General features: G+C 36.0%; 1 long non-coding RNA gene across 1 annotated transcript; it reads left to right on the top strand.

The window, feature by feature from the left end:
• The first annotated feature begins 4,129 nt into the window (after positions 1-4,129).
• Positions 4,130-7,577, top strand: LOC135783338 (uncharacterized). Its single transcript, XR_010545612.2, has 4 exons — positions 4,130-4,447; positions 5,217-5,249; positions 5,376-5,523; positions 6,239-7,577. It is a non-coding gene; the product is annotated as an uncharacterized lncRNA (long non-coding RNA).
• The last annotated feature ends 1,766 nt before the right edge of the window (positions 7,578-9,343 follow it).

Raw genomic sequence — 9,343 nt, 5'->3', positions numbered from 1 at the left:
TATGTGCCTGCTGCACACGTGTCGAAAGGGTTTATGATAAGAGAGACACTCCTGTTTACAAAATACTCGCAAGACACTAATTTAACACTAAACTAAGCAAGTATCTGGCAAATGCGAGCGTCACTTTTATCATAAACCCTTTAGACGCGTGTGCAGCAGGGACAAGATGCATGATGAACCACACAATTGTCAATACAATTGTCATATCCTGTATCCCGCAAGGAAAAAATACCAAAACTCAATATATCGCCCAGCCCTACCTATAGTATAAGCAACACTAATAATGATGCTTGCCTTAAAAAACACCACTAATAAATAAAACAAACAAACAAACAAACGTTACTTTGTGCAAAAAAGCGCTTCCCTAAGCTTCAAACGTGGTAGATTCTGTCAGCTCATAACCTTCATCTGATTGTGATTTTTTTGTCCTGCAGTTTAATCAGAAAGCCACAGACAGATTCAATTATCCCAGACACCTGAACACACACACACGACCGCCTCTGATCCGAGCTGCTCTGTTGTTGCTCTAAGCATCAACCACGCTAATGGGAAATATTGATTCAAATTTTCTCTCGGACCGGAGCAAGCAGATTTGTCTCTCTCTCTCTCTCCGTGCACTGCTGCTGGTAATAGGCAGATTGGATGTGAATCAGAAGTGGAAAGCCTGTTATTTCATCCCCCCGTTTATTTCCCCCGAGACCCAAAAGTACTCGTCTCCGAACGTGATGACGATAAAGAGTCACTCACTCACTCACTCACACAGACCGACGCAAATCAAACATCAATTTGTGGACGGTGATACGCAGCTAAAATGTTTTTTTTTTACTTGTTAATCATATCTAGAGTAACTTTTACACTGTTTATTCATTTCGACTGAATCTCTGTCTTTCCTTTTCTCTTATTCGTCCTGTCTCCCTCTCCATCCTGTCTCACTTCAATTCAAATGTGCTTCATTAAAATGACAAAACAGTGTATTTTCAAAGTATTTGCAAGGTCTACAAGGAATAACATTAGTCTCTCTCTCTCTCTTTCTCTGTGTTCAGGCGTCCAGCCAGAGAAGCGAGCAGTAGATTCATCATGATCTCGCTGTGTGGTGTACAGTGTCCACACAAACCACTGCAGCTCACATCACTACATAAATCTGCTCTGACTCACTTAATGAAGCTCAATTTCCCCGGACCGGCAGACAGAATCGCATTTACATGATAGTTCACAAACCTTATCTCTCTTTCTCATATCCCACTGTACACAAAACAATGACTCTTTCATCCCTCATCACAGCATGCCAAACCAAATAGATTCAAAACACTCATAGCGTCTATGTCAAATAAAAGATATGGACAATTAATAAAGTACAAGAGGACATGCTGTACTGTGAGCTTTAATGCCAAAGGGACTTAAATGTAAGCTGTGAATATATTGTGTTCAAATTATAGCCAAAGTCTTTTTAAGGAAGTTTGCAGAGATTTGCAACGGCAATTTTTATTTGCACATTTATTTCATGATTTGCGTCCAAATACCCACACTTGCCGTCTTTGCACTTGACCACTTGACTACTTGCATGACGTATTTCCTGTATTTGGCCCAAGTGTAGTTGGCGATTGGCTCTTTTTTGGAAGGCGGGACTTATTTAGGTTGTAGCGGGTTTATATTTCAAAGTCTACTTTATATTGTAAATATCCTCACTGTAAAAAAATTCCGTAGAAATTTCAATGTTATTGCAGCTGGGTTGCCGGTAATTTACCGTAGATTTACATTTATGTTATTTACTTGCAAGAGTTTGTTCAAAGTTAAATAAATTTTAAATATTAACAAGTCTTTATCTTTACAGAATAAAACTATACAATAACAGCCTCATGCAAAGCATTCTGGGAACCAGAAATCATCATCAACCTTTTTCTGTTTTTTGCTTCAGATTTTGTTTCCCAGAATGTTTTGCTTGATGCTGTTTTTTAGTTTTACTCTGTAAAGACAAAGACTTGTAAATGTTTAATGTTCATTTAACTTTGAACAAAATATTGCCAGTAAAAAACATAAATTTAAATCTACGGTAAATTACCGGCAACCCAGCTGCAATTTCTACGGATTTTTTTTACAGTGCTCTGATTCTATTTTATTTTGCAGTAGTACTTCATCCATCATCCAGCACCTTAGCTTAATTGCACCTTAATGTTTGTTACTATTGTGTTATTGTATGTTTCTTGTTTTATGTATAATGCTTTGGCAATATTGTAAGTGACACAATCATGCCAATAAAGTTCTTTAAAATTGAAAAATTGAATTGAAATTGACTAGAGCAGCCATACTGACCTTTCGACGCATCTTGGTAATTTGAAATACATTTGATATAACACAGACTCTAGCGCCTTGTTGGTTTTGTAAAACACCTTGTACCTAACAAAAAATAAGTAATTTTAACAACACTTAATTTCTCAAAAAAATCTCTTTAACTCTTTCCCCACCATTGACGAGTTATATCGTCAATTAAGAGAAAAGATTCCCTGCCAATGACGTTTTCCTTACGAGTTTTTACGGTAATCTGTAATGCTGCTATTATCTACTAGGTGGCACTCTTACCCAATTTATAAAAAACTGAAGCATCAACTAATTCAACAACACTGTAAACTCCGTGTATGTTTAGATCATCATTCTGATCTCTAACAAAAGTTTTTTTTTTTAAAAATGCAATTATTTCAGCATTTTGCTTAAAAGTTGGTATTTTAGAAGAAACCTACCCATATTTGAGAGGTAGGTAAAAAGATAGGATGATTTTTTCCCATTTTGTTTGTTTGCTTGTTTGTTTGAAAGCAGAGGTTCTGTTCTTTTATTTAATATATTTGTATGTTTATATATTTATAGAAGAACATTTTCCTGGAAGGCATTTTGTGAAACTTTTGTGAAACTGACCAAAAAATTCTGGCGGGCAACTTTAAAAAAAAAAAAAAACTGGCAGGAAATAAGTTAAAATGCGCATTATGAACCTGGCCAGAATTACTAACTGTAAAGGTTGTTAATAAAGCCATCGCCGAATGCAACAAATTACTTCAGTATGATCTCATGTATGATTTACAAAACCATTACCTTACTTGTGTTTCATTAATGATTGTGTAAAGTCCAATATTAAATGTGTTTTCAGTTTGTGACACCACCGAGAAATGGGATATTAACCCCCCAGACTAATTTGAATGATAAAAAACATCAAATAAATAAAATAAGTTATCAAAATCTTGGAAAAACAGGCAGGATTCTCTGCTCTCAAATGTTGGGGCGTGCACGGTAAAGCTACTGTCTGTCTCAAGTTTTAAAGGCCGCTACAAACTAAATGGATGCTTGCGATTGCGTTAGAGGCGGGGCCATACTCGGTGGCTCCAGTGCATCATCGAGCCACCGTTTTAGCCCCGCCCACATAATCCTGAACACAGAACTGTTTGACAATATAACTCCACAAGTTCAGTACTGCATAGTTCACAGTCTTTGCAACATGTTTCAGCAATACATTTCTAACATTTATAATGTGTTTAGAAACAATTCTTTGAAATGACTTTACGTGGACTTTAAAGCATTATTATTTTTATGTTTTAAATTTAGAAGATTAAGTGCCTATACAGAAAACATACTTTGGTTTCTGATGAGCATGAAATTCCTTGTCAAAATGTTTCATTTTTCCGCAAAGCCTTTTCCAAAATGTATCCTTTGTTCCCCGTCTCTCTCGCTCTCGCTCATCACGGGGGTTTTACTAATCCCGGATGTTTTCTTGGATCTTCATATATCCGCTGTCCTAGATTCACTGCTTTCTATAAAACTGCATTTTTAATGCAAAAAAAAACTTTCTCCTGCGTGATATTAACATAAAATTGAGGTGTCTGTTAATATTACACTGGATGTAAACATTTCTAGATTTCATAACAATCCAGCATTCATTGTAAGGAGTTATGCTTTGAGAAACTAGCTGGTAAAAAAAAAACCCCTAATTTAATGAGATTTCTAAATGAAGTGTTTAACGTTTGCAGTCTGTAACTTGGTCTCTCTGTTTCTCTCTATCTGGGATCAGTGAAGCGCTCACAGCCGTCATACCCACTGAAAAAAATGGACTTGGTGGGTCTTTGAATTTAAATAAAATAAACATGTATATGCAACACAAAATATTTATATTCCTTGTGTAAACATAATTTAATTGATTAGGATTAAAATGTTTTGTTTGAATGTAAAATGAACACATTATTCTCACATTGATTAAAATTGATTGAATTGAATACTTAAAGCAATAAAATTGAGTTTGCACACAAAATGGCACCTCCTGAGCAGAAGGTGGCAGTACAGCTCAATGAAAAGGACGTCAATTGCCATAAAAGGAGAATCAATATCGTTTGTTTTGGGCGCCAAAATGAAGACTCAGCAGCAGCAGTCAGTCAGAAGAACTCTCTCAGACGGACACCACGTTATTAAAGTAAGTTCTATTATTTATTTATGTTCACTTGATACGTGATACATCTTCACTAGATAGACAGGTTTTTTTTACAATATGTAGCCATTGCAATGACTTGTAGTAAAAATTAGTTTGGAGGAGGTTGGTGGAGTAAGTTAACGTTACAGTCAGTCAGTCAGTCAGTCAGTAAGTGTAAGGCTCATAAAGAAAAACAGCGTTTTAAAAATGTCAGCTGTATAACGTTATTTCACGTTTGGTAGTTTTATCCGAGTTGAAAACTGTCAGATTTTAGTTGACTTTTGAGGCACTTTTTACTCAGTTGTTCTATGGAAACGGTTCAGGACAAATAAAACGCTAACCAAACGTTATTCTGTCCAGAGTAACGTTATCCATGTAAGTAATTTACCAGATGATATCAATTGACTACATTAATAATGACATTGCGTATTAAACAAACTGTCTGCTTAATCAGATGAACAGACCCGCATCAGTTATTCGTGACTTCGCTACGCCACGAGCAACACTTGATTCTATTAGAAAAAGCTTTTTTAAATATCTCGCGTGACGTCTGGTATATTAACTGAAAAAAATCGCTTTGAAGTGCCACACCTTAAAGCTGACGTTTTCAGAAGAGAACCTTGTTGTTTTAAGGTCTCATTTTGTCAAAATTTTGTATGACTGATATAACGTTAATACTTATTTCATTATTATTATTCATGCTCTGTGTATGTGTGACCTTCATCATTTGAGGTTATGTGTTGATTTCACCTCTGAATATTTCCTCTTATAGGTCCATCATCCTTGCACACACTCAAAAGCATTGGTAAGTAATTCCTATCACTGTTTTACTGCTGTTAGGAGCTAAATCTTATTTTTGTAACTAATATACATATATTATTCTTTGACTCGCAGTACTCAAATATACAATGGTTGGTTAATTTGTTTTCAGATAAATGCTGAATTTAAAAGAATCACTACTGTCTTATGTTCCTGCGTGTCACCTGGACCTCCAATCCAAAAACCTGACGAAACTCTTCTATCAGAAAGGAGGACAGCTAGCAAAAAGGCTTGGAACAATTAATGATCAAATGACAGAAGTAAGTAATATAGATTCATAGACATAAAAATGTGTAAACATTGTTGGAAGTACAGAAAATGTAGTATGTTTTAGTGACATCTTTTGGCACAAGGGTCATTAAAACACCTGGGAAGATTTAAAGGGGTAGTTCACCCAAAAATAAAAATTCTCATCACTTACTCCCTACCATGTTGTTACAAACCTTTATAAATGTCTTTGTTCTGATGAACACTAAGGAAGATATTTTGAGGAATGTTTGTACCCAAACCAATCATAAGCCCCATTCACTTCCATAGTGGGGAAATATAATACTATTGAAGTGAATGGGGCTCATGAACAGTTTGGTTGCAAACATTCCTCAAAATAAATGTCTTCCTTCGTGTTCATCAGAACAAAGACATTATACAGGTCTGTAACAACATGAGAGTGAGAAAATGAGAGAATTCACTTTTGCTGTGATTGTCAGGTATGGTAGCACACACTCGAAATGTGGCCTCTTTATTTAACTCATTCCAGTCTAGTAAACGCGCACACACACCTGGAGCAGTGGACAGTGCAGCTGCCTTGCTTTGTAACCCATATATTTGTAACCAATTGTAACATGCTGTGGCAATGCACATGGGTCTGTATACTTACATTTATATTTGTTTGCATTGTACTAATTTCCAATGACACTTTTATTGTAACAGTAACATTTTTCTGTTTCTTTAACTAAATTTGTCTGTTTTGTACAGGGCATGGATGAAGTCAGCATCAGTGAGGTCATTTGAAGACACCAATGTTGGGATTTGTGCTCTCAAACAACATGCTTCTTGTGATGAAGAAGAGGATCTTTGTATAGTCCTGGAAGCCATGAAGGTGTTGCAACATCGTGCCATGTTGTTTGAGCTGATGTATGCCTTAAACCTGAGCTATCCTGATCTCCGCTTTATTTTTGAGGAAATCCAAAAGATTTTAATGGAACTGCATTGAGCGTAACTTTAACAAACAGTTTCTTTCAGTGAAAGGATCAGAAAGACTGCTGCTCATTTTTGACTTTGTTTATCTGTTTTAAGTGTTTTCTCTTATTAAAACATTAACAGTTTGCTGCTCAGAGTTGATTTTGGAAATGGTTGTTGTATTTTGTTTTTGTTGAATCTTTGATTATCAGTTTATACAAATGCTGTAGCTCTGACTTTCTGAAGGATTGATATTTTCCAGTTTGTAAATCCATTTAAAAAATAATAGTACTTACTGTTTTGCATGTCTCTTTGGAATGCAAGTGTTTGTGTTTTAGCACTTCTAAATCTACTGTGATAGTAACTATTTTAAACATTTGGGTCAGTTTTACAGATGGGGCTTTTTCTAGTCCCAGACTTTTGCAATGCCTTAATTTGAAAACATATTGCACTGACATATCTTGACATATATCGGTGCCATTGTTTTGTCTCAAGATGTACTCCAGTGTTGTTTTTGTAAGGTAGGTTTGTTTGTAAACTTTTTTTGTAAAAAATATTCTAATATAACTAGGGCCTAGTCATGGATTAATCTACAACCTGTTTGGGAAATTTCCCCTTTGTATGTACTGCATGTGCTGATTGTTGTAATAGTTATTGACTGTTAATGAATTAATGTGTAGTGATTTAAATGAATTGATGATCTGAAAGCAGTGGTTTGCCTCAATATCACTAAACATTTGTTCAAAACTCTTTGCTTTTTATGCCAATGCAAATGTATTTTATATTTAAAAAAGAAATAAATAACATTTGGATAATTATGGGTGATTATTCTGGGGCCAGTGACATAATGAAATTGCTTTAGAGTTACATAATCCCATAATATAAGCATTAAAAAAGCATGTTGGAATTACAGATGAAAATCTAGTCCCCTTACATAATAAAATTACTTAAACATTACAAAATAAATGTGTTATAGGAAAGAGAAATAGCACTTTGAGTCAACATATTTATATTAGACTACTTAAAACAATTAAAATGTTTTGGTCTGACACATAAAAATTAAATGAGGAAAATTATGTTGGTTTTACACAATCGGATTATGTGGGACCGATGTACACATTAAAATTACGTAAATTGAAAGGATTTTTTTTTTCAGTGTACCTGCTTTCTCCTGTCGACTTCCATACGGGGAGAGAACGCTATCTGTGATGTCCCATCATGCATCAGGACAGCCGGTGTAAGATTGATGACACCGTCCGGAAGCAACAGAACACGGGGCCGCCCGCGAGCAGCCGCTTATGAGACCTGATAGACTCGTGTCTTAATAAACAGCACTGACGTGTCAGCCACGCCGCGTTTCACCCAAAGCAGCCATGCAGACGAACAGAAACAAGAAGATAAGTGAGGGAGAGAGAAATTTGGAGGAAGAGTCTCGACGGAGCGCTTCACCCATCTTCTTGCGACTGATGGAGCTGAACACTTAAATGCAAAGAGAAAAACATCAATATTCAAATTAAAACCACCATTAGTCTCTGTCAAAGTGTTCTGCTTTGGTGCACAGCTAAATGGAAGAACGGTAGGATCAGAGACATCACTTGTTAGTACGTAAAAATCATATCAAACTTCATGACATTTAAAAATAGATTCATACACTTTACGAAGAAAATGTGAGATCCACTTGACCGTTCAAAACTCACCACTACAAAGTTAAGATGTTCTGGGGTTATGTTTCTCAAAACCATCCTTAGTAGTCAACTATGGTCACTAGTTTCATCATTACCAGCATTGTACTATGATACCAGAGAGTGTCTGAGAGACTGACTTTATTGCTAGATTTAGCAACTCTTAGTTTCTGCGTATCTGATGTTAATCTTGAGTACCTATAGAGTAGTATTACATTCTTCATATATATTCGAAGAGTCTTTAGTTTTATCAAATTTATAAAAAAAAAGATTAGCTTTACCGATTCTTTCCGATACTGTACAAAAAATTTCGGAAGGAGGAGTTACGAGCTGCGTGAGGAGCGAGTACGAGTAATGCAACACTGTATACAAAACAACTTATGATTCACTACATGTTCATGTCGTTTATATAACATTTCCAACAGAACACAGAAGTATAGCTTACCGCATGCAGCTTATGACCCGGTTGGGACTTTTCAATGAAATCCAGCGTTAAACAAACACACACGCATGATAAACAAACTATATCAATTGTTTCCAAAAGACTGGCTTACTTTTCCTTACATCCAAAAACACACTTCTTCTTTCATGCCATTGTTTTTTATGCCTGTAACTTAGGTTCTCGCTCTCCCGCTGATTGACATGTAGGCGTGGTTTTCCCGGGGGAAGTGCCCATAAAAAAGTGATACGTATAGACGGTTTCATCGGATGCACGTGATACACGTCTGGATCCGAACCTTACTTCCGGTTTCGTTTTTTTAATGGTCTGACTAGTTGATAAACTGATCTCTTGAACAAATGCCTCGTCAAAAATAACAAATGTTTTGGTTTCCTAGGTAATCTATGTGTTGTTTTTTGCTTGTTATATAAATAAACTACGTTTAAAGAACTTTGTTGTTATTTATTCTTAGCGGAGTTTACCGGAAGTTACGTGCGGACCGCGACAGCCGCTTGTTTATGTTGTTACTGCTGAAACCGTCTATAGCGAACCCCTGAAACGTCAGCTGGATCCATATACGAAAAAATCTTTCCAAAACTTGAACGAACGCTGGCGAAGTGCATTCGGCACAGAAATACGCTGTAATACGTCCAATTGCTTTTTTGAGACTTTGCATTTGTTTAGCATAAGGAAATAACTCTTAAACTGTGTTAATAAGTCAGAATGCATGAAATACCATTGAACCCCCCCCCCCCCTTAATGAGAAATCTAGCAAATGTT

This window comes from Paramisgurnus dabryanus, chromosome 7 (assembly GCF_030506205.2).
Source record: "Paramisgurnus dabryanus chromosome 7, PD_genome_1.1, whole genome shotgun sequence".
Classification (NCBI taxonomy): domain Eukaryota; kingdom Metazoa; phylum Chordata; class Actinopteri; order Cypriniformes; family Cobitidae; genus Paramisgurnus; species Paramisgurnus dabryanus.
Note: the sequence above shows the minus strand (reverse complement) of the source record. Positions and strands in the feature narration are given on the sequence as shown.